The sequence below is a fragment of the Rhinolophus ferrumequinum genome, chromosome 8 (genome assembly GCF_004115265.2).
Source record: "Rhinolophus ferrumequinum isolate MPI-CBG mRhiFer1 chromosome 8, mRhiFer1_v1.p, whole genome shotgun sequence".
NCBI classification, from domain to species: Eukaryota; Metazoa; Chordata; class Mammalia; order Chiroptera; family Rhinolophidae; genus Rhinolophus; species Rhinolophus ferrumequinum.
In genome coordinates, this window is record NC_046291.1 from 87,583,855 (window position 1) to 87,607,957 (window position 24,103).

Below are 24,103 nucleotides of genomic sequence, written 5' to 3' on the forward strand. Positions count from 1 at the left end.
CATGCTTAGGTTTGTGATTCTATAAACGGTCCAGGTACGTATATACCAGGGATGCCAAAAAAAAAACAAAAAAAGGAACACATTTTAAGATATGTTATCTATGTATTACTTTTTGAAGTCAAATTGAATTACCGTAACCATGTGTGGTATGATGCTCACTTAAAAAATGGTGTTAATCAAATGAATGCTAGTGTCATTCATTGTATTACAATTTTAATACAGCGCGGATTGCAGTTAGGAAGTGGGGTTGGTTGGTTAGCAGAGAAGTGAACGGCAGTTTGCAGATAGTGTGACTCCTGCCTCCTATGTCTCCATTCCAGCCGCCAGAGAGAATATAGTGGTATGACTCCCCTATCTATGGCTCTGTGGGTGTTCCTTTTTGGCCACACCATTTCCTGGGTTCTTATGTGGAGAATCGGACCAAAGATCCTGCATGCCACCCTACATGACACCCTGCATGACACAAGCTATAAATAAATAATAGTTACTGTGGGGACAGAGCCAGCAGTGCAGTTTCCAGGCTCTCGCTCTTACGTGGAAAGGTGCTCACCAGGGTAGTAAATGGCCATCAACTGTGATTGGATGGCCATCAGCTGTGGCTAGTTGGCCGTCAGCTGTAACCGGTGAGCCATTGGCCACTAATATAACTGCCATGGCTACACTAGCAGAAATGGGGGCTAGCAAGAAGATGGTGGCTAACAAGCACGGATTGCAGTTAGCATGGCAGGTTGCAGCTAGCGAGTCAGTTGGGTGGCAGGCAGAGAAGCAGACAGCAGGTTGCAGGTCGTGTGGATCCAGCCTCCAGTGAGACTGTAGTAGTATGACTCCTCTATATATGGCTCTGTGGGTGTTCCTCTTTGGCCTAGCCATATCCTGCATTCTTATGTGGGCAGCGGGAGCTGAGACCCCACAGGTCGCCTCGCACGACAGCTACACTACAAAGAAGAAAGTAGTAAGTCCCATAAGAATGATTGGAAGTATTTTGTACTCAGACAATAGAAAATGTCTACAGCTGTGATGATTGGAGATTTTATGCAGTAGGTGACATATTAGAAAATACAAGAGAAGAGTTTTATTTAAACAAAATGTCACAGCCAACAAGAACAACATTTCAGATTTGGAAAAGCCACATGTATTTAGGAAATGATGTCCACTGTGAGGAGAGCAGTGGTCCCCTTCATTCGGGTAATAAACCATTTTGTGAAGTGCCTTGAAGAACTCAGGAGTTAGTATTTTACTTTGTTGATGTTTTCCAGCAATGAGTGAAAATTCTTACAGAATCTCTGTATGTCGTTGATTCTCAACTTTGGCTAAACATATGAATGTCCCAAAGAGCTTTAAAATGTGTTGGTGACTGGACCCCTTCCTGAGATTCCAGTATAATTCTCCTGAGTGTAATCTGGCCATCTGGGGTTTTGGAAGCTCCCCATGTGATTCTACTAGCCAACGCTGAGGTCTCCTGCACAGGTAATGTTGACTACAGTGGAGCCCTCACAGGGGAGGAAAGCAGGAAAATCTATGGGCCACTGCTTATCTCTACAGACCAATTCAATCTAGTTTGTGAAGCAGAATCCCTGGGGGACACTTATAAAAATACAAAAGACTCAGTTATCCAAGTCTATTGAATAGGAATCTGAGTGTTGAAGGTAGGAAAGGGCCTACGTGACTCTGATAGACAGCTCTGTTTAAAATCCACTGCCATAGGTCTCCCTCATACATACTTCATGAGCCCCTGCTACAAATAAAGATGTTGACTTATTCTGATTTTCCAAGCCTCTTATGAAAGATAATTATTTGACCTGATTAGGATTTCCGATCCAGTGCTATTAGTTTCCATCTCTATATTGAAAAACAACTAATTACCATTAATAACATTGTCACTAATTGAGGGCCATACACCAATATTATGCTAGTCCCTGAAGATTCATAAAGAGTCTAGCCATGGCCCTTGTCCTTAAGGAGCTACCCATTTAGTGGAGGAAAAAAGCGAATAATTATGACGTGGTGGCACAGTGGCTAAGTGCTCTCATAGAACGGGGAGGAGCTTGTAGCGCTGGCACAGGCAGGAGGCCAACAACTCTGCCCAGAGAAACCAGCTGGAAAAGCTTTCTTGATCGGAGAGATCAGGAGAAGACTGGGTATCTGAAGACAGAAAAAGGAGTGTGTTAAAAGGTAGGAAGAGGGACAGACAAACTAGGAAGCAGACAACACACTGTATCATGCAAATTTCAAGATTTTACCAAGGCATCAGCTGCTTTCTCTGGGGGCTTGGTGATGGCTTTCACCCCACTCCTCCCATTTGGAGTTCTGACTAATGAAGTATATGCATCGAGGTCTATTAGTTTGGCAAAGGACACATGAGAGGATTCAAGAAGCAAGTCTGCATCTTTGAGGATCACCAATTCTGCCTTCTAATAAGATAGGACACAGTTCATTTTAATCTCTGATCAATCAGTTTGGCCAATCCTCCATCTTTGGGAGATGGATTGACGGTGGGTGAAGAAGCAGAGCAGAGGGAGCAGAGCAGAGATTTCTCTCCCAGTCCTCCTGGGACAAAGACAACCAGCTGCTTATTAATATTAATTCTCTACTTTTACCTGAACAACATAGCTGTCAATGTGCCCAGTTTAGAAGGAACATTTACCAGTCCCATCTGAGGACATGAGATGGACTTCTGACCTGTGTGATATTACTGGAAGTTGTTGGGCAGAGTTTGCAGGAAGTTTCTGTGTAATAGTGGCATGCTTTATGGATGTATCAGCTTTTATACTTGACCTTGCTATTTCCACTATCCTGAAACTCAGATGTGATGGTTGCAGGCACAGCAATGATTTCACGAGAATGAATATGAGAGTTAGTGGCCTGAGTTATGCATAACAACATGAAGCATGGTATCTAAACTGGATAACCTATATTCCTGAGATTTACTACTAGAGGGAAACATAAATTCCCTCATTTGTTTAGATTGCTTTTTTTTTTTTTTTTTTTTTGGAGGGAGTGATGGTGTCTCTGCTACTTATAGAATTAAAATTCCTCATTGACACGCTCTTCCACAAGGGAAGAAAAGACAAAAGTAAATCCCTTTTTCCAGAAGGTGAGACTGAAAAATCTGGCATTGAGATATAAATGCTTTTCTTTTTACTTAATGATAGCCAGTAAAATCAATTAAGTTATCCATGTGCATGCTGCACCAAATTGCAGACTGAGCAATGGCAGGAAAATGCACTCTTTAGACTCTAAAGCAAGAGTCTACACTACAAATTCCTCAAAATCTGAACTACTTCTCTAAATAAGAGAAAAATTTCATTCTTAAACAATGCTAATGAGACTGGCTTACCATTTCACGTTAAGTCAACTCCTAATATTATTTTGGAGAAGAGTCTTTCCAGTTTTTCCCAATTAGTAAGTGTGTCGTTCACAAAAGGCTACCCAGAAAGTGGCCAGGAGAGGATGGACATGTTGGTCCCTTAAATGGAATTGACAGCTGCTGGATAATGCTGGAGTTCTGGTTTATGCTTTCTGACCACTCACTGTGACAAAGTGGTGATGATTTCCCTTATGCTATGAGCATAGACGCATCCCTTATGAAGAAGAATGAGAAAAATACCAACAATATTTCTCTTTTAAAATTGACTGAGCAAGTTTAAGAAATCTACCCAATTATCCTCACTTTTTCTTTTTTTTTTTAAGGAGCTGATCATCATTGTGGACATTTCATGCTTTTTATAGCTTTGGTTTAAAATTAGTGATGATCCTCACGCTCTAATGATCAGCTTTACAATAATGATTTTCACAAGCATTTAGAGATGCAACATTAGGCACTGATCAGACATTACTCAGCAGTAACGATATCCCACTATAGAGATTGAATGCTCGAGAAAAACAACATCAACCAAAAACAATTTTTATTAACAAGGAAAATGAATTAACCATAGTAAAAATGTTATTTTCCCATTGTTTCTTCCAACAAATAATTACATCGTATCACGTCTCTGGTATTCTAGTATAGCTCTCAATCCCAGGAATACCTAAAGCTTGTGGAGACAAGGGTTTAGGATTCTTAAATCAAGATACAGGGTGCATATTGTGGAACTATTGACCATATCAGAGATCCCAACTTCAGACTTGACAATTTTCAAAAATGCTTTTGCTAGAAGCAAATATGTAAACTTGGGGTTGCAGTTAGCACAGAGCATTAAAAAAAAGAGAGAGAGAAAGAAAACCTTTGTGAACATATAGTTTGGCTATCTCTCTCTCTCTGTGTACTTTGGTGATAATATTTTTTTAGATTGTCATTCAGCCTTTAAAGACAATTACAATTAGTATACACTGCTGAGCTCACATCCTCGCTGAGTCATCCAACTGAGAAGTAAATTAAAGAATTCCGCATAACCTCCATGACATTTTGGATGAGGATAAAATAGACTTAATATTTTGGTGTTTTAACTAGGAAAACCACTGGATAACTTTGATTACTGATAAACTCAACATAGCTCGGGACAAGGGGAAGACCAGGAGAACCAAGATTGTTTTTCCATACTCTACTTATGCGATAGAATTAGGTGGCCCTAGTTCCACGCATAATAACAATATGAATATCAGCAAAGCAGAAAACTCCAATCTGATTTTGCCATCCCTCTTTACTCAAATATCAATTTCCCCTATACTAACTGGCAATTTTTTTTTTAATTTTTACCAAAGTTGAGCAATAAATACTCTTCTTTTTGTCACTCACTTCTACATGCATCTCTTTCTGTCTTATTGTGACCCATTTTAGTGTGCTGGAACTGTGAGACAGACAGCGAGGACCAAGAAAATACCAAGGCGTCAGAGATCAGTTAGTGTTCACTAAGCCCATTTCCCAGAATCCTTTGCAGTTAGATGTATCTAACACATCTTTCCCTTTCCACCAACTTGATATAGATAGGCTTGTTAACCTTGGAAGTCATATGTTCAAAGATGATGAAACCATGAGATAGAAGATACCCAAGTCTCTAAATTATCAATTGGAGGAAAGCTGCCTGCCAATTAAGAGCAACCATTTTGGCCTTAATGTGTTTAAGAAATGAACTGTCATGCTTGAGCCTTTATATTTTGGGGGATTTGTTTGTTATAGCAGTTAAGTTAAGTAAGCAGAAAAAGAATCATTAGTATTCCTTTCTCTCAAAATCATCATCCCTTATCCTGCTTATTTTGAAGGTCTCTCTAGGAAAGCAGTCGCTTCACTTCTTAGTTGTCTATATTAAATCTGCCTCACCCATATTTGCCTAATATCAATATTTGCATATCTCTTCCAATAACCCCAGCCCATTTCCTCTTTCAAAACTGATCCATGCCTGCCTCATATCTTCATGGACTTTTTTCTTCAAAACATAATTAAATCTCTCAAATGTGTAAATACCTAAATGTGTTTTAAAAGATTGGCCCTCAAGTGCTAGCACCTTTACATTTTAAGAGCTTCAATATACTAATTTAAATGAATGACTTATATAAGAAACATAAACCGAGTGACCAACTTTTGGAATACTATTTTAGGAGGATTTCTGGTCCTTCCTCTCACATCTTATAATGTATTTCTTATCTAGTGGTATGCAAATGGCGGCCTCATGGTTGGCAATCTATTGGTAGCACCAGGTTAGGGATTGTCTCTTCACTATGTCAGTCGTATCCTCATCATTGCCTTCCTCCCGTCTCCGTACCCCAACACCTGCCCAATCATGAAATTTATGTTCTCTGGGGATTTAGAAATTGGTATTCTTCCAGTGCAGCCATTAATTGTCAAACTGTCTCCTCCTTCCTCACTGACACGCCGCTGACCCATGAAGCAGGATGCCAGAGTAATTTCATTGGGGGATATGTGTTGATCTGTGAACTTTACAACTTACAAATCAGTTAGAAGATACTAAAACCTACATTAGGATAAACGAAAGTATGTGACTTCACAGAGATTTACCAAATAATGCCCTGCCCTTAAACCTGTTTTGCTAAAGTGTACTTGATTTATCAGAGATACTCAGTTGAGAAAGTCAGGTCCATTAACACAGTAGGTCAAAAGCATTAATGTACTCTTCAGAAAGTTTGCCCACACAGCTGCTTACAAAGTGGCTATAGTGTAGGTGATTTGTTCCACACAGGTGGCTGTTCTGCATAGTGCAGCCTGAATAAAAAAGAGTCTATAAACCTGGAAATGCCCAATGACCCATATTATTCTCTTTGAATGTTTTAGACATGAGTCTAAAAACCTGGCAGCATACTGGGTTGTGTTAAACGGATACCATCTCAGACTTCACTCTGTCCTTCTCAGAAGGTACTCGGTCTGTTCCCAGTGAGCTTATGAAAGTGCAGGGCTTGGGAATGCTTGCCAAATGGCCTCATCTTATCAGGGCTCCTAATATCCAATTTATTTGTATATGGCCCCCATGCATTAGAGCAAATTGCTAAAAATGCCATAAAAAGAGTTATTATAGGGTTATTGAAGTTCTGATAGATGATTGATGCTTTAATTAGGCCTGTTAATAGTCTTCATAGTGGTATGTTGTAATAACTAAACAGTTAGATTGGGATTTAGGGTCACTGTATCAGTTTGTTGAGTGCCACTAAAATGAGGTTTTCTCTTCAGAACCAAATTATAATTTTATAGCTAAATCATAAACTTAACTCAGCTCAAATACTATTTAAAAGGTTCAAGGAGGTGCTTATTTACCAAGCATTGAGCCACTAAACTCTAAGCCATAAAACTTGAACTCCAGCTATTAGAATTTCCAGTCTTTACTTAATAATAACTCCCTTTTAAATAAAGGTCTACATTTAATAAAAAGGAAAAGGTAAGTTATACTACGTTAAGGAGAAAGTTATAAGTATATACATACTAGTATAAAATTATATTCAGTATTTTTGTCAATTAAAAAAGAAACTTGGTAAGTGCTTTCAGGTCTCAATGTTCCTATTAAGTTAAGCCTAATTCCAGTGAGTGGTGGAGGCACTGAAAATATATTTGGCTTCAAAAGTCTATAAGTAAAACAACATCTTTAATGAAATTTAATATGGGAGTGTCTCCTTTACTCTTCTCTTTAACCTATACTTATTATTGTATTTAATTCTATGTTGGACCAACAAAGACTTTGACATGTATCACGTTAACAAAAGAAGTATTTTCTGTATCCAAAAGATGACCCTGCTTAAATTCTGATCCATGAGTAATATACTTGAATATTCTAATTTTTTTAAGCTTATTCCTAAAAGATGCTTTCATTGTGACCATACATATATCATTTGAGCCAACCAGTACCTGTGGACAGGTAAAGCAGGCATTGCTTGCTTCTTTTTACAGAGACAAAAAAGTCCATGTTTAGATGAGTCAGTGTGAATATTAGTTGCAGAGTTCCTACTAAACACAGATGCTTTGATTCCGTGCACTATACCTTTCCTTAACAATTCTTACAGCATCTATAGCATGTTGATAGAGAAAGTGAGCTAACAGGAATATATAATTTAAAAACAAGTTTTACAAATATGGTTCCTCTGCTATGATAATGGAGGCAAGGTGAAAATTAACCCCCGCCCAGGGTCAGCTTTGTTGTGGAGTTCCTTGTACTTGTGGAGAACATGGAAGGCAAACATTTAATAGTGTGATGCAGAGGCTGTGCTGGCTTAACATGTACATGATGAATCCAAACCAAAGAGGTTAGAGGTCCAGAAAAATATAGAGATATGGAGGTGGATAAAGGTAGGCTAAAAATGAAACAAAACAAAACACAAGAGAAAAATTAAAGGAACGATGTTTCAGAGTGAGTGAGTGATGAATGGGAAGGCTCATGAGCTAGCACTCCTATGTCTGCAGCAGAGTTGTACACCCTCCCAGCACAAGACTGCAGACACCACCAGATGCTGCAAGAAGACTCTGACTCAATGATAGTACACAGCACGCTGGTGTGTTCAGGACTGGTGATTAGGACACCTTATAACCAGAATATGCATAAGAAAAATGAATGCTGGTAATTAGAGCATTCATTTGGTCTGATTATTAGATAAAAAAAATATAGGCTCAGATTCCAAGCACAATATTGTTTGCATACCATAAGCTCATTTTTACTAGCATTTAATTTAAATCATTTGTGTGTTTAAATATTACAAAAATCACCTGAACAACATTGTTTTGGAGAATGACTACTTAAGAGCTGTTTATTTCCAAAATATGATGATTAATAAATTTGTTCATTCATCAACAAATAATTGTGGAGTGCTTACCATGTGCCAAGCACGAAAAAATAAACAGAGTACAGTACAGATTCATACAGGCCTGCAATCATATCAATTACTTGATGAGTGACCTTAGACAATTTGGACCCCTTTGTACCTCTACTTTCTTATCTTTTAGATGGAAACAATACGTACTTCACAGGGTTGAATTGAGAATTATTATTTTTTTTCAAATTTTATTGGGGAATATTGGGGAACAGTGTGTTTTTCCAGGATCCATCAGCTCCATGTCAAGTCGTTTTTTCAATCTAGTTTTGGGGGCACAGCTCAGCTTCAAGTCAAGTCATTGTTTTTTTTTTTTTTTTTTTTTAATTTAATTGTGGAGGGTGCTGCTCACTGGCCCATGTGGGAATCTAACCAGTGACCTTGGTGTTATGAGCACTGTGCTCTAACCACTGAGAAAACCAGCCACCCTAGAATTATTATTATTTTTTTAAGTGAACTGCCTAGAATACTGCCTGGTAGAGTATAAACAATTTTTGGATTGCTTTATTATGAAAGAAAATAAGCCATTTTTCTTGTCCTCAAAGAAATATTTTTACATGAAACAAGTTATATAATAAAAACATATAAACACTATAGGGGTGTGATGTGCATACGTAGTGACATATGATACTAACAGGGCATTTTCCTTCTCAATCATTTTGTGACAATCGGCAATGGTCTTGAGTTCTATCCAGCTCAAAGACCTGTGCCAGTGAAAGCATCAAGAATAACACAGTAGGTGAGTTCCGGTCAAGATGGTGAAGTAGATAAACATTGTACTTATCTCTTCTCACAACCACATCAAAATTACAACTAAACTGCAGAACAACCATTGAGAATCACTTGAAGTCTAGTTGAATTGAAGCCCTACAACTAAGGACATACAGAAGAAGCAACCTCAAAACTAATAGGAGGGGCAGAAATGTAGAACAGGCTGGTCTCACAGCTGCATGTATCCATTAAAATTTGGGAGGGATATCTCAGCTGTAGAGGTCCCTCCCTCTATCCCACCCAAAGCAGCAAGGGGTCCCAGTGCCACACCACACTCCCTAACCCAGGCTTTCAGTACCAGGGAGAGGAGTCCCCATAATTTCTGGTTGTGAAAACCAGTGGAGATTGTGATTGAGTGAGACTGAGGTTGGCTGGAGTCCCAGGGCTCCTTTGAAAGGGACTGTACATGGATTTACTCAACAATGGACTCACTAGCTGTGAGCTCCAGCACTAGGGCAGCAGCTGGAGAAGCAACAGGGACATATGGTGCAGGGGGATGGGAAACTGAGCTGCCTGGATTCAGGATGAGGTCTGGAGGGGCAGCTTTCTCCCAGAAGGAAGAGCTGGTGGAAGCCATTGTTTCTTTGTTGCGCCTTCCCCCTTCCCCACGTGCAGATGAAGATAGCTGCCATTCTGAGTCTCCATCAAACTGGCTAACACCATATGCTTGCCACTTATAATTCAGAGTCCCTGCTCTACCCAACTTTCAGGCACACCCAAGCTGCTTCCAGTGGCTTTTCAGTATCAATGACCTGTCTTGGCTCATGCTGCTGATTTTCCTAGCGTCTCTCAAAGGTTTACAGAACCCAGAGAAGCAGCATCTGGCTTGAGCATGTCCTGTACCTCTGGCTGAGCAGCCCTAAGCCCAGCACTAGTAGCAGCCAGCCTTGGTTCACAGCTTGGGCTCTCGAGGCACCTCCAAGCACAGTGCAGGCTCTGGCCATCAGCAAATTGCTTTGTGGCTCTTGTCAGGTGGCCCTTGTGGGACACAGACTGTGGATGAACTTGACCTGCAGCAGTTCCCCTCCCTGGCGTACCCAGTGACCAGATTTGAAAAGAGCTGGAGTATCACCCAGTCACCTCCAAGGACTACACACCCAAGGGGTGGGTTGACAGGCATCAGAGCCCTGTTATGGCAGATCTTGCTCTGTAGTGTCAGGCCCTGCATCACAACTCCTCCATTGTAGTCATTGCCAATCCTCACAACCAGTGAGCCCAAGGGTTAATCCCTCCTACTGACATGCAAACAGCAAAGAAGCCTTAATTACAAGAGGAGGGCACAAAGAACCCACACAAGGGACACCCTAGGAGTGCATGACTCAGGTGAGTAGGGAGACTGCACCACTGAACCCCACAGCACACCTACTACATAAGGCCACTCTACTAAGACCAGGTGACATAGTAGCCCTACCTAATACTTACAAACACAGGGAGGCAGCCAAAATGGGGAGACAAACATGTCCCAAATGAAAAAAAACTGAACAAAGATCCAGAAAAAGAACTAAACAAAATGGAGACAAGCAATCTAGCAGATACAGAGTTCCAAATTCTGGTTATAAGGATGCTGAATGATCTCAGGGAGAATTTCAACAATAAGAAACATAAAAATGGAAAGAGAACATATAAAAACGAACCAGTCAGAAATAAAGAGTAAAATAATGGAAATGAAGAATACATTACAGGGAATCAACAGTAGATTAAATAAACCAGAGGTTGGATTCAGTGATTAAGAAGATAAGGTAGCAGAAAACAGCTATCAGAACAGAAAAAAAGAAACCCCCCAAATGAGAACAATTTAAGGGGTCTCTGGGACAATATCAAGCATACCAACATTTGCATTATAGGTGCACCAGAAAGAGAAGAGAGAGAGCAAGGAATTGAAAACCTATTTGAAGAAATAATGACTGAAAAATTCCCTAACCTGGAGAAAGAAATAGATATATAAGCCCAGGAAGCACAGAGAGTCAAAAACAAGATGAACCCAAATAGGCCCACACCAAGACACATTATAGTTAAAATGCCAAAGGTTAAAAGGAAAGAATTAATCTTAAAAGCAGCAAGAGAAAAGCAGTTACCTACAATGGAGCTTCCATAAGACTGTCAGCTGATTTCTCAATGCAAACTTTACAGGCCAGAAGGGATAGGCAGGGAATCTTCAAAGCGATGAAAATCAAGGACCTACAACCAAAACTACTCTACTTAGCAAAGCTATCATTTAGAATCAAAGGACAGATAAAGAGCTTCCCAGACAAGAAAAAGCTAAAGGAGTTCATTACCACCAAACCAGTATTACAAGAAATCTTAGAGGGACTTCTTTAAGACAGAAAAATAAACAAACAAACAAATACATACATACACAAAATGAATAATAAAATGGTAATACCTATATATCTATCAACAATTACTTTCAAAGAAAATTGATTAAATGCTCCAATCAAAAGAAAGGTAGATTGAATGGATAAGAAAATAAGATTCTTATGCTGCCTACCAGAGACTCACTTCAGATCAAAAGACACACATAAACTGAAAGTAAAGGGATGGAAAAAGGTATTTCATGAATATGGAAATAAAAAGAAAAGAAAGAAAGAAAAAGCTGAGGTAGCAATACTTATGCCAGAGAAATCGACTTTAAAACAAAGGTTATAACAAGAGACACAGTAGGACCTAGTAATCCCACTTCTGGGTATTTATCTAAACAAACTCAAAATACTACTTCAAGGGGACATGCTCATCCATATATTAATTGCAGCGTTATTTACTTAAGCCAAGATATGAGGCAACTTGGGTGTCCCTGAATGGATGAATGGATAAAAAAGAGGTGAGATATATATATATATATATATATATATATATATATATATATATACACACACACACACACACATACACACACATATATATGTATATATATATACACACACACACATATATATACACATATATATGTGTGTATATATTTAAATATATACACACATATATATATATATATATATATAAGCAATGGAATACTTGCTTATTGTATTCCAATACAATTAATGGAATATATATGTGTGTATATATTTAAATATATACATATATACATACATACATATATATATATATATATATATATATATATATATATATATATATAAGCAATGGAATACTACTCACCTGTAAAAAAGAATGCAATGTTGCCATCTGCAGTAACATGGATGGATCTAGAAGGTATTGTGCTGAGTGGAGTAAGTCAAACAGCAAAAGATAAATGTCATACAATTTCACTTGTAAGTGGAATCTAAAGAACAAAATAAACAAACAAACAAAACAGAAAGAAACTCATATATACAGAGAAGACTTTGATGGTTGCCAAATGAGAGTGGGTTTGGGGATGGGTAAAAAAGGGAAAAGGATTAAGGACAAATTGGTTGTTACACAGTAGTCGTGGGGATGTAAAGTATAGCATAAGGAATGTAGTCAATGATATGGTAGTAACTATGTATGGTGTCAGATGGGTACTAGATCTTTCGGGGTGATAGATGGGAGAGGAATTGGAGGCAGAATGAAAAAGGTGAAAGGATTAAGAAGTACAAATTGGTAGTTATAAAACAGTCATGGGGATGTAAAGTAAAGCATAGGGAATATAATCAATAATATGGTAATAACTATGTATAGTGTGGAGTGGGTACTAGACTAGCCAGAGGGATCACCTCTTAAATTACGTAAATGTCTAACCACTATACTGCACACCTGAAATTAATATAACATGATTTTGAAGCTCAAAAAAAAAAAAAAAAAAAAAAAAAAGCACAGTAAGGAGGTAGTGGAGTTTAACTACTAAACCTGGATTCTAATTCAGGATGCAGATGGTACAATGGAAAGGACATGAACTCAGATATAAATTTCTGTTCTTGTTCCAAAAATTATTGCCTGGTCAACCCAGAAAACATTTGATAAAACTTTCCACACCGCCTTACTCTATTTTTCTGGATATTAGTTATTCTGCACAGGGTCTAGTTACCAGTAATAGATGCTACATAAATGCTAGCTGTTATTTTCATCACTATTTAAAATAAAAAAATACATGACGTATATGAAATTGGAACAGCATTTCTATTTATATCCTTCAATATGTATTCAATCACTTCAAGATAAAAATACCAATTTCTAACCATAATATATAAACCCCTTCTAGACTATCATTAAATCCCAGCTTATTTTTATTACTCTCTCTCCACCCCCAGGCCCCCATGCTGTATTCTATTCTGTCTTCACTCCATGGCTTTGCTCACATGTTGTTTCCTCTGACTGAAAAATCCTCTTGCCCTAAACATACTCATTCATGATTTATCTCTCCCAAGAAACTTTCATTCTCTCACCTCCACACAAAATAACGTAGGCGCCCTTCTTCTCTGCTTCAAAGTACTATTGTAAGCATGAGAAAAATTCACTTCTTTAAAATGACTTTTTCTCTTTTCTTTCTCCTTGATTCAAACTGGCCTTGTACTCACTCGCTTTTCTTTCATTATCCATCCACATTTGCACGTACTGCAGGACCACTCCCTTAATCATTAAGGCCATAGGACATACGATTTGGGTCAGCACCAAACAGTCTTAGAACAAAGTTTCAGGTCTATGGACCACAGAAACAGAGTTTTGGTTAAACTAAAAATAACATCTCCCAGCACCATTTATTGAAGAGGCTGTCTTTTCTCCATTGTATGTTTTTGGCTTCTTTGTCGAAAATTGTCTTTCCATATTTATGTGGGTTTATTTCTGGGTTCTTGATTCTATTCCATTGGTCTGTGTGTCTGTTTTTCTGCCAGTATCATACTGTTTTGATTATTGTTGGCCTGTAGGATAAACTGAAGTCAGGGAGTATGATACCTCCAGCATTGTTCTTTTTTCTTAAGATTGCTTTGGCTATTCCAGGTCTTTTGTGGTTCCATACTAATCTGATGAAAGAATGAAACTAGACTGCTGTCTGTCACTGTGTACCACAATTAACTCAAAATGGATCAAAGACCTAAATATAGGACCTGAAATAATAAACTGCATAGAAGAAAACAGAGATATTAAAATTATGGACCTTGGATTCAAAGAGGATTTTATGAATTTGACTTCAAAGGCAAGGGAAGTAAAAGCTAAAATAAATGAATGGGACTATGTCGAACTAAAAAGCTTCTGCACAACAAAAGAAACCATGGACAACTAAGGGGCAACCAACTGAGTGGGAGAAGATTTTCGCAAACATACCTCCAATAAGGGGCTAATATCCAAAATATATAAGGAACGTATGCAACTCAACAAGAAAAAAACAAACAATTCAATTAAAAAAAGGGCAGAGGACCTAAATAGACATTTCTCCAAAGATATACAAATGGCCAATAGACATATGAAAAAATTCTCAACATCACTAATCATCAAAGAACTACAAATGAAAACCATAATGAGATATCACCTAACACCAGTTAGAATGGCTATCATCAACAAGACAAACAATAACAAGTTTTGGAGAGGCTGTGGTGAAAAAGGAACCCTCATACACTGTTGGTGGGAAAGCAGACTGGTGCCGCCGCTATGGAAGGCAGTGTGGAGGTTCCTCAAAAAAATTAATAATAGAATTACCATATGGGTATTTCTACCCATATGGTATCTACCAAAAAATCTGAAAACATTTATCCAAAGATATATATATGTGCTCTGATGTTCATTGCAGCTTTATTTACAGTGGCCAAGACATGGAAACAACCAAAGTGTCCTTCGATAGATAAATAGATAAAGACACTGTGGTATATTTACACATTAGAATACTATTCTGCCATAAGAAAAGATGAAATAGTACAATTTGTGACAACGTGGATGGATCCTGAGTTTACAACACTAAGCAAAATAAGTCAGACAGACAAAGAACCATATGATTTCACTCATATGTGGAATATAAAACTGAAAACAACAAAAGAACAAGACAAACAAATGAAGAAACAAAAACTCATAGACACAGACAAGTTTAGTGGTTACAGAGGGTAGGAAGCAAGAGGGGTGGCAGATGAGGGTAAAGGAGATCAAATATACGTGATGGAGGAACCGACTCTGGGTAGTCAACACACAATGTGATATACAGATGATATATTACAGAATTGAACACCTGAAACCTATGAAACTTTACTAACAATTGTCACCCCAATAAACTTTAATTAAAAATAAAATAAAACAACATCTCAACCTCAGTTGTGTTTCAGCTTCAGACCCAAGAATGTGAAAAGACCTTACTGATCATATCCCCTCGAGACCAGACGGAATGACACCATAAATGACATCAGGACTTAATGCAATGATCAACTGCTTCCTGCCATATCCCCAACCAATCAGAGCTCATAATCCCAACGCCCTTAGCTACCATGATCTTTCCCCTATATAACCTATCCCCTAGAGGTCATCAGGGTGCCAGGTCTTTGAATGCTAGCTCACCTGTCTCTGAGCTTGACACCATTTCCTTAAATAAACCTTTCCTTGCTGCAAACTCCTGCCTGTATCTGGTTTAGCTTTGATATGCACAGGCAAAAAGAACCCCTTTTATTTTAGTAACACTGTGCACATATACCTTGGCATTTTACTGCAGTAGTTTGCCTACTTTTCTTCTTTCTCGACTCGAATTCCTTGAGGGTAAAAGTGCCTTTCATACCTGCCATCTAGAAACCTAGCTCTAAACTGGCCACAAAGAAGTTGTTTAATAAATGTCTGTGGCCTTGTGCTTTGTGAAATAAATGAATCAGTGAGTCCTCAGGAGATGTAAAATGTAAGAGTGAACAGAACCAGATTTTAAAGTTAAAAGACCCCTTAGGCATCTAGGGATTTGACAAGGGGACTCTCCATCCCTGAGAAGGCTCTTACAGGTGTGGAAAGTTTTTGCATTCAGACAGATAAGGCTAAAAATCTCGGTATAGTCTGAGTGCCTCTTTGGCTCTCAGGAACAGAAAGGGCTCAGAGGTAGGAGAGGCATGATTTTCACCACCAATTAGTCTTCACTAAGTTTTAAAATACAAAATTCAGCTGAATAAATTTGAAGATGTGATTTGCTTTGTTATATAATTCATGAATCTGGCAACACACCATCTAGCAACTAGAAGGGGCGCTCTGAGAAGTTTTACAAAATGGAAAGTTTTTATAGGAAGAAGGGTGGGGCAAATCAACAAACAAAGCTGTCTCTCTTCCACTTTTAAGCATGTACGATCAGGCATTTCTGTCTCTATATGACCATTTCATTAATTATTTTCTCAGTCAAATGCTTTTTCCTGCTTCTCCATTTACGTGGCAGAATGCAGTTGCTTCACAACTCAGCCGTTTACATATACTCTCTGCTTGAATATTAACAGAAACTAACTACACATCTCCCTGATTGATATAATTTGGTAATCAACATTCAAACAGTTAAAAAAACAGGGCATAGTTTCAGGAGAGCTTCAGTTCTCCATTTTAACATACATTCCAGAACCCTCCTCCAGACAGAAGCTTTGCCTGTTTTGTTTTTCTTTTTTCTCTTTTATTGATTTCTGGCAATATGCCAAACACTGCTCTATGAACTTTACTTGTAATCAACACATTCAATTCTCATAAAAATCTGGGTTATGTTTAATTTTACACCATTTTATAGATGAGAAAACAAAGGTATCGAAAGGTTAAATAAGTTTTGCAGATCAGACAGCTAATAAAGGAGAAAGGGGAGCCAGAATTCAGACTGAGGCTGACGTTGGAGCCCAAACTAGCATCATTACCTATGTCTGCCTCTGCCTGTATTAATCTGAATTTCCTAGCACCTTGGACATTACAATTCTCTCTAACTCATCTCCTTTAACCAGTTTACTAAGTTAAATATGCTTTTCATGACTTAGCAAAACAGAGTGACTAATGTGTTTGTAGTTCTCCTCCCACTATTTGATATATTCCTCTTTAGGTTTGATTGAACTCCCAATATAATTATATAATTTTAGTAAGCAGGGTATAGACTGATTAAATAGAATCAGGAAAAGAGTTATTTCTATGAAAAACAAGTTAAGTGTTTTGCAAGAATTTAAGATTAGCTATCTTATAATACTAGTCTCTTTAAATGGGCTTAGAAAAGGTAATATAAAAAAGGGAGGAAAAGTATTAATTTTATAAAGAATGGACTGAGAATAATAAAAAAAATCTTTAAATTCTTGCTGCCCTTTAAATATTTTAAAACTAGGAAGTACATATGGTGTATTATTGATACGATTACGTGGAAATATGTTAATTTTAATCAATAGAGAAATGTTTGGAGCCTACATAAGCACTGTGAAATAAATACATATTTATATGCTATAGGCTAAAATAAGACATTTGAAGTAGATATATGTATACTTTTAAATTCCATACTCTTTATTTTTTTTATGGAAAACGATTTATCTAATACTACTTGCCTTATATGTTATAATGTTTTGTTAATTTTTTAAAGTGTTTAACTATCAATAATGAGTGTCAATTATCCATAATCACCACTATCTAAGTCCAGAATACTTTTAACACCTCTAGAGCAAATCCTGTACTCATTAGCACTCTCCCTTTTCTTGTCTCACCTACTCGCTGGCAAACACTAATCTACTCTTTTTGTCTCTTTAGATAGGTCTATTGTGGTCATAACATATAAATGAAATTACAATATGTTGCCTTTTGTGTCTGACTGCATCAAATTATCATAATATTTATTGATACTAGATTATAGTACCAATTATTCAAATATTAATATAGGTGTTAGTGTTTGACACCTATATTACGATACAGACATAGGCTGTGGAGGTATTTAGTTGATGTGGTTAATATCTACAACCAGTTGACTTAAAGTAAAAGAGAAGATTCTTGATAATGTGACAAGGCTTCATTCAATCAGGCCTTCCAAGAAAACAGGTTTCTGCCTCATGACAAAAGCATCAAATCGTGCCTGAGAGTTTACAGCCTGCCCTACTGGCCTACTGGCTTTGGATTTGACAGCCCCACAATAATGAAGCCAATTTCTTGAAGTAAATACACCCATATATCCAAATGGTTGTGTTTCTCTGGAGAACACTTACTTGTTCAGACTTTGGTACCGAGAGTTATTTTGAGGAACAGAATCTTAAGGATGAGTTTTCTGTATTAGTTATGTTTTTTGTTTTTTGTGGGTTTTTTTTAATTGATTCTATAATCTGATTAGATTTTAAGTCACTGATGAATACTTTCAATGGTAAAGAGGGCACTAATAGTCCATATTGCAGTGGAGATGAGCAAAATATCATGATCTGATACTCCTAATCAAATACTTATAAAAGCCAAATTTCTGCGATACCTTAGAATATTTTTGTCAAGCCAATGTGTTTGATGACATTGGCTGGTTGCTCCTAACCTTGGAGAAAGTGAAAGCTATGAAGGATGAGCCAGGACTTCAAGCTTCCGGCTGAAGCTTTTCATGAAATGACCTGAAAACTTTTATGTCTGCCCAGAAAGAAACCCTTATCTCCTGTAGCTATAGGGTTGATATTTTGGAAAACCAATGAAGACGAGGACATCAAACCCCTAAATTCTACTGAGTCTTCTTTGACAGTAGTCTGGCACCCCCTGCTGAGGAGTTCAACCCCTCTCTGAGTAGATTAACCAGCTTTGCCTGAAGAAACTGTAATGACTTCCCTTGAGATCATCACCTTGCAAGATGCTACCCTCTCCATACCTCTTTTCTTCAAGACCTATAACTAGACTCATGTCCCAGCAGGCCCAGAACTGTAAAGTCAATAAAGAGATGGGCTACACATGAAAATAATTGTAAGATTTCTTCACTGTACATGGATAGAAACCTGGAGAATGTGTGTGTGTGTGTGTGAATTAATATTAAGGGTATGGGGTAATAGTGTAAGGGAAAAATTGGATCAGGCCAAATTAATTCATATGGGACCACTAAGCAGAAAATTTTGGTTCAGTGCTGCAGTGTGAGGGGTTAGATGGGGCTCTAGCAATTTGATTGGTTGGTTGGGTGAAGCACAGGCCAAAAGATGGCCTGCACTAAACGCAGTTGAAATGCCAGAGCAGTTCTCATATACTATAGTGGCAGGTATCCAACGGTTTAGGGAGAGGGGAATGGAGAGTGGATTTATCATGCAAAACCTACTCATCCTGGAAGGGTCCAGAGGACCCATGTTTCACTATGACTGTGAGAAATAAATATGTGAAGATTGTCCCAGCTTCCTTGAAGATCTATGTTGTTTCTCTTCCCTGTAGATCAGCAATTACAGTGAAAATATTTGCTACTGTACTGAGATTATTAAACGCAGCAGGGGGTAGTTAGATGCCAGGGTAGCAGAAGCCAAGTAGCAGCACTTACTTGGCAAAGGCAAAGCAGGCATAGTTACCTTAACAGATAGAGTCAAAGCAGTAATCAAAGTAGTCTGATCCACAGACACCTAAGACTTGGTCATGGTATATGCTTTTTGATAATATTTTGGGCTTTGTTTGCTAATATTTTGTGGAGGTGTATTGCATGGCAGTTATTGGTCTAAATCTATTTGTTGGGGGGGCGGCTGACTTTGTTTATATTTGGTATCAGGGTAATAAAAATATTCTAAAATTTGTTGAACAATATTCCATTATCTTCTGTTTTCTGGAAGAGATTGTATAAAGCTTGATTACTTCTTTAAATTTTGGTAGAATCCTCTGGTGCTATCATATGTCCCTGGAGATTTATGTTTCAGGAGATTTTAAAGTATGAATTCAATTTCTTTAATGTTTGGACCCTTCAGATTATCTGTTTAATTTTGGTTGAGTTTTGGTTGTTTGTGATTTTTTTTTTAGGAATTGATCTATTTCTTGTAAGATGTCAAATTTATGAGTGCAAAGTTGTCTCATATATTCCCGTTATCTTTTTAATGCCTGAAGTATCTTTGCTGATACTCCCTATTTTATTCCTGACAATGCCAATTTTTATCTTTTCTTCTTTTATGTTTGTCAGTCTGATTAGTGGTTTATCAATTTTATTGGTTTATCTCAAAGGACCCGGAATGTTGTCACCTCCATGCCAGAAATTAAGGAATTTCACTGATATAGAAGAGTGATGAAACTGGAATAAAAGAAGAATAATGATTGACTTCTAGTTCACAATTGGAAATCTGGTAAGGTAGTAGAAAGAAAGACAAAGCACCAAACCCTTAAGTTCGAGGGTGAGAGCAAGCTAAAGGACAGGAAGACAGAACGAAAAAATGTGATAAAGGGGATGCTGGATGCAGAGCGCCTGGTCACAAGGCTTAGGGTCAGAGTAGTAAAGCCCCAGTTTTTCATGTGGTAGATTTTCACCAGGGCGAGCAGTGAAAAACATCCCCATGTCTGTGAGCATCGTAGGGGACATATGATGGCCACAATAAACAAACCTGACTTCGGAATAAGCTAACTTGGGGGAAAAAGTCTCTGGGTTGATGAAATCTGCCTTAAGTGAAAAGAAAGGTCTTACCCTGAAAACTCAGAACATTCCTTTATCTAAAGTAGTTTATCTGTAGAGTCAAGAAAATAATTAGGTATTTATGATTTGTGCATACACATATACAAAACTAGATTATATAGTCATGAAGAAGCAATAATAATATGAGATTTTGATTCTATTCATGAGATTTCTATTCCCACTAGTTGATCCAGAAATTAGAAATTAGTGCAAGGAAACAATAAGAGAGGAGTTGGGGGTAGTTATTAGAAAGTGAGTAAACTTTTTTTCAGTATATTAAAAATTCTGCATATATTCAAAAAATTAGATGGAATAGCAAATTTCCAATAACAGGTGAGTAAGAGAACCATATATATACTTATTTAAAAAGTGGTTTCAGTGATCTGTTTACACACCCTTTGCTTTAATTTAGCTGGTTCAATGCTACCATCACATCAATGGTATTGCAATCAAGGTATATATTTTATGAGGCCTTCTGGAAATTTTACATGTAGAGCTTTGGATAACGTATCTCCAAATATCCCAAGAACATCATGCTAATCCCTGGGAACATTTCCAAGCACAGTCTTACAATAGCAGTTTCGAAAACTGGAAAACAAGGTTCTGTATTCACTATAAGGGCAACGTAGTGTCAAAGAGGATAAAAGGGAATGATGCTCAGGTGGCTTTAGCATAGACAACTATGTGCTTACTTCTGGGAAGTAGTCCAAAGGACTGGTCCTGAAAAGACTCACAACATTGGCAATGGACCGGGTACATAATCAGGCAAGCTCTGTGATTCTATACCACTTACGATGTAGAGCAACTCAGGGGAGAAAGCTCCAACAAGGAAACCACTATAAGAACTGAGTCATAATTATTAGCATCTTAAAGGGAACATTAAAATTAAACTCAATGGACTGTATTGTATCTCTTCTCTTTAAAAATGAGACACCCTTTTGGGAAGAATGAACGCTGAGTAAAAAGTCGTCCCAATTATAATGAAAACAAAGTAATACTGAAAATTTGGAGGTCAGGTGAGTTGTGGTAAGGTCATCTCACTTGACTATTTCAATATAATTTAGAAGATATGGCTATTTCTTACCTGGAAACTCACATCATTCAGAGAGACTGAGTCGTATTCAGATTTCTTGGAATGCATTTTTTATTAGTCTGCTCAGACTACCATAACAAAATACAATGCTGGGTGGCTTAAACAACAAATATCATTTATTGCTCACAGTTCTGGAGGCTGGGAGCCCACGATCAAGGAGCCAGTCAATTTGGGGTCTGGTGAAAGCTTTCTTCTTGGTTGGCCCTCTTCTCACTGTGTCCTCACATATTAGAGAGAGAGAGAATCAGATTTCTGTCTTCTTCTAATAAAGTCACCAATCCTATCAGATTAGAAGTCTATTCTTATGATTTCTTTTTAACTTTAATTGCCTTACGTTGGATGATAGAGCTTCAATATACAAATCTGGAGGGAAGGGTTATAATTCAATCCATGGTATATTCGAGTGGTTTATTTGTGACAAAGTCTTTAACATGGTCGATAATGTCCAGCTTGCATGGCCTAAGTCCTGGGCTGTACCTCTAATAAATCTGTCCATTCTATTTAAGCATTCTGACCACTTCTGTTTCTTAAAATGCTAAATACATTCTCTCTTGGAGCCTTTATACGCAGCAATTTCTCTGCCTGCTTACACACTGCTTTCTGTGCTTTGCTCATACTCTCCAATCATATCTCTGCTCAAATGTTATTGAATAAATAAATCTTGAATTAAGTCAAGAATAAAAGAGTTTGGAAACCAACTATATTTTACTTGCATACCAAAAAGGCTGGATGTCTAGCCTTTTTCTTATTTGTTTATAAGACAAAGTCTCATGAACCTAAGAGTAAGCTCATGAGAGAGGTTGTGCCCTCTCTATCTCTTTGGCACTTCCAGTCTAGTACACATTCATAAATACAAATATCTAATCCTCCTTTGTATTTCCAGTGTATTCAGTAATGCATGAGAGCACATATGCTCATTTACATCTCCAGTTTGGGGTACACTTTCTCAGAATCATTACGGGATGCCATCGTAAAGCAATCTCTCAAAGTGGACTTCAACAGGCACAGTTTTATATCCGCAAATTATATAAAACAATTAGAAGAAGACTCAATGATCTTTCTTGTAAAAAGTACAATTTAACTGTGGCTAGTTTAAGTAAGAATTGATTTAGTGGAAATGAGTTACTGAAACGGAATTCACTGATGATCCATCGTGACCCCTTTGGATGGTATCTGCAATCTTGGTGACAGCAAGGAGCAATAAGAACAATCAAGGTAGCAGGCTGACAGATTTATAGAATCCTGTGGCAATTTGCACAAGCTACAGTACTGCAACAATGGCTCTCTCTTCTCCAGTCCCAGCATTCCTTCCTGTGCTGCAATGGACACCAGGTAGAACTCAAGGCCATAGAAAGAGTTGATATCATATTTAAGATATCAGAATGTAGTAACAGTTCTTAACTCCCAAACTCAACATACCATTCTTAATTCTCAAACTCAGCATACTTTCATATATATATATATATATATATATATATATATATATATATATATATTCAAAAGCTCATTCTCTTGTCATTTCTTGCTTATCCATTTCTTCAGAAAACACCTTTCACAATTCCCTAGACCTCACTTAAAGTTGAAATATGGGCAACCCAACACTGCTGCATGCTGTTTGTTTCAGCTGCATGTGACATTTCTTATTACAAGATATTTGGCATGGGGAGGCAGTTATAAAAATGCACACATGGAGCATTGTTTTCCAATTAGGCCAAGTTTGAACCCCATTTGAACATAATTGAGCCATATTATTTATCTCACATCTGTCAGTCAACTATATAAACTCATTTTTGTTTTACTAGCCAAGGAAATTTTGACACAGCGCTTAAAATCATCCAAGTAATTATGTCTGTGTGATCACCTTGTACAATGTTGCTAACTTTTTAACAAGTAACATTTACTTTTTAACTAACAAGATGAAACATATTTTACTAAAAATTACCATATTTTTAATATAATGTGTTTACTTTTTATCTTTTTATTTTATCTGATCTTATGAAGGACCTTGCAGAACACCTGGGAGACAAAGAGAACAGTCTTTGGAATAACAGGAACCTAAAATTTCCCAGGTTATAAAAAGAAGGAACAGTCAGTCGCCAGTTTGGTGACCTTGATATTAACTTCCAGCATATTTATCTGTAGATCTCCTTTTCATTCTCAAAAGCATCCCAGTTTGAATGTTAAATGGTATTATCACTTGTAATGAGACATCAAGCTATTGAACTATTGACGGACTGGTCCAATTCCACAAGATGAGAGACTTACACGTGGGTAGAGAGTGCAGGTAAGAGTTTTGAGATGATGCATAATATCTAACTGACTTGTTGTTAAAGTAAGTGTGACTGTAACATGAATCTGCTCTTGTTCTTTTTCTTTTTCTTTTTCCTTTGGGGAAAAATAAACAGAGGATAGGAACCCTTGGGAATTAAAGTTGAAATTTTACGTGAGACTCACTGGGGAGAAATTTATGCCCAACTACATTTCCTAGAGTATCAATGATAAAATGTGTGAACAGAGAAAGGTTTAAAACCATGACAAAC

General features: G+C 37.5%; 1 pseudogene; it reads right to left on the reverse strand.

Annotated features, from left to right (window-relative positions):
- Positions 1-2,016: 2,016 nt before the first annotated feature.
- LOC117025589 (elongation factor 1-alpha 1-like) overlaps positions 2,017-24,103 on the reverse strand; it is a 168,258-nt pseudogene continuing 146,171 nt past the window's right edge.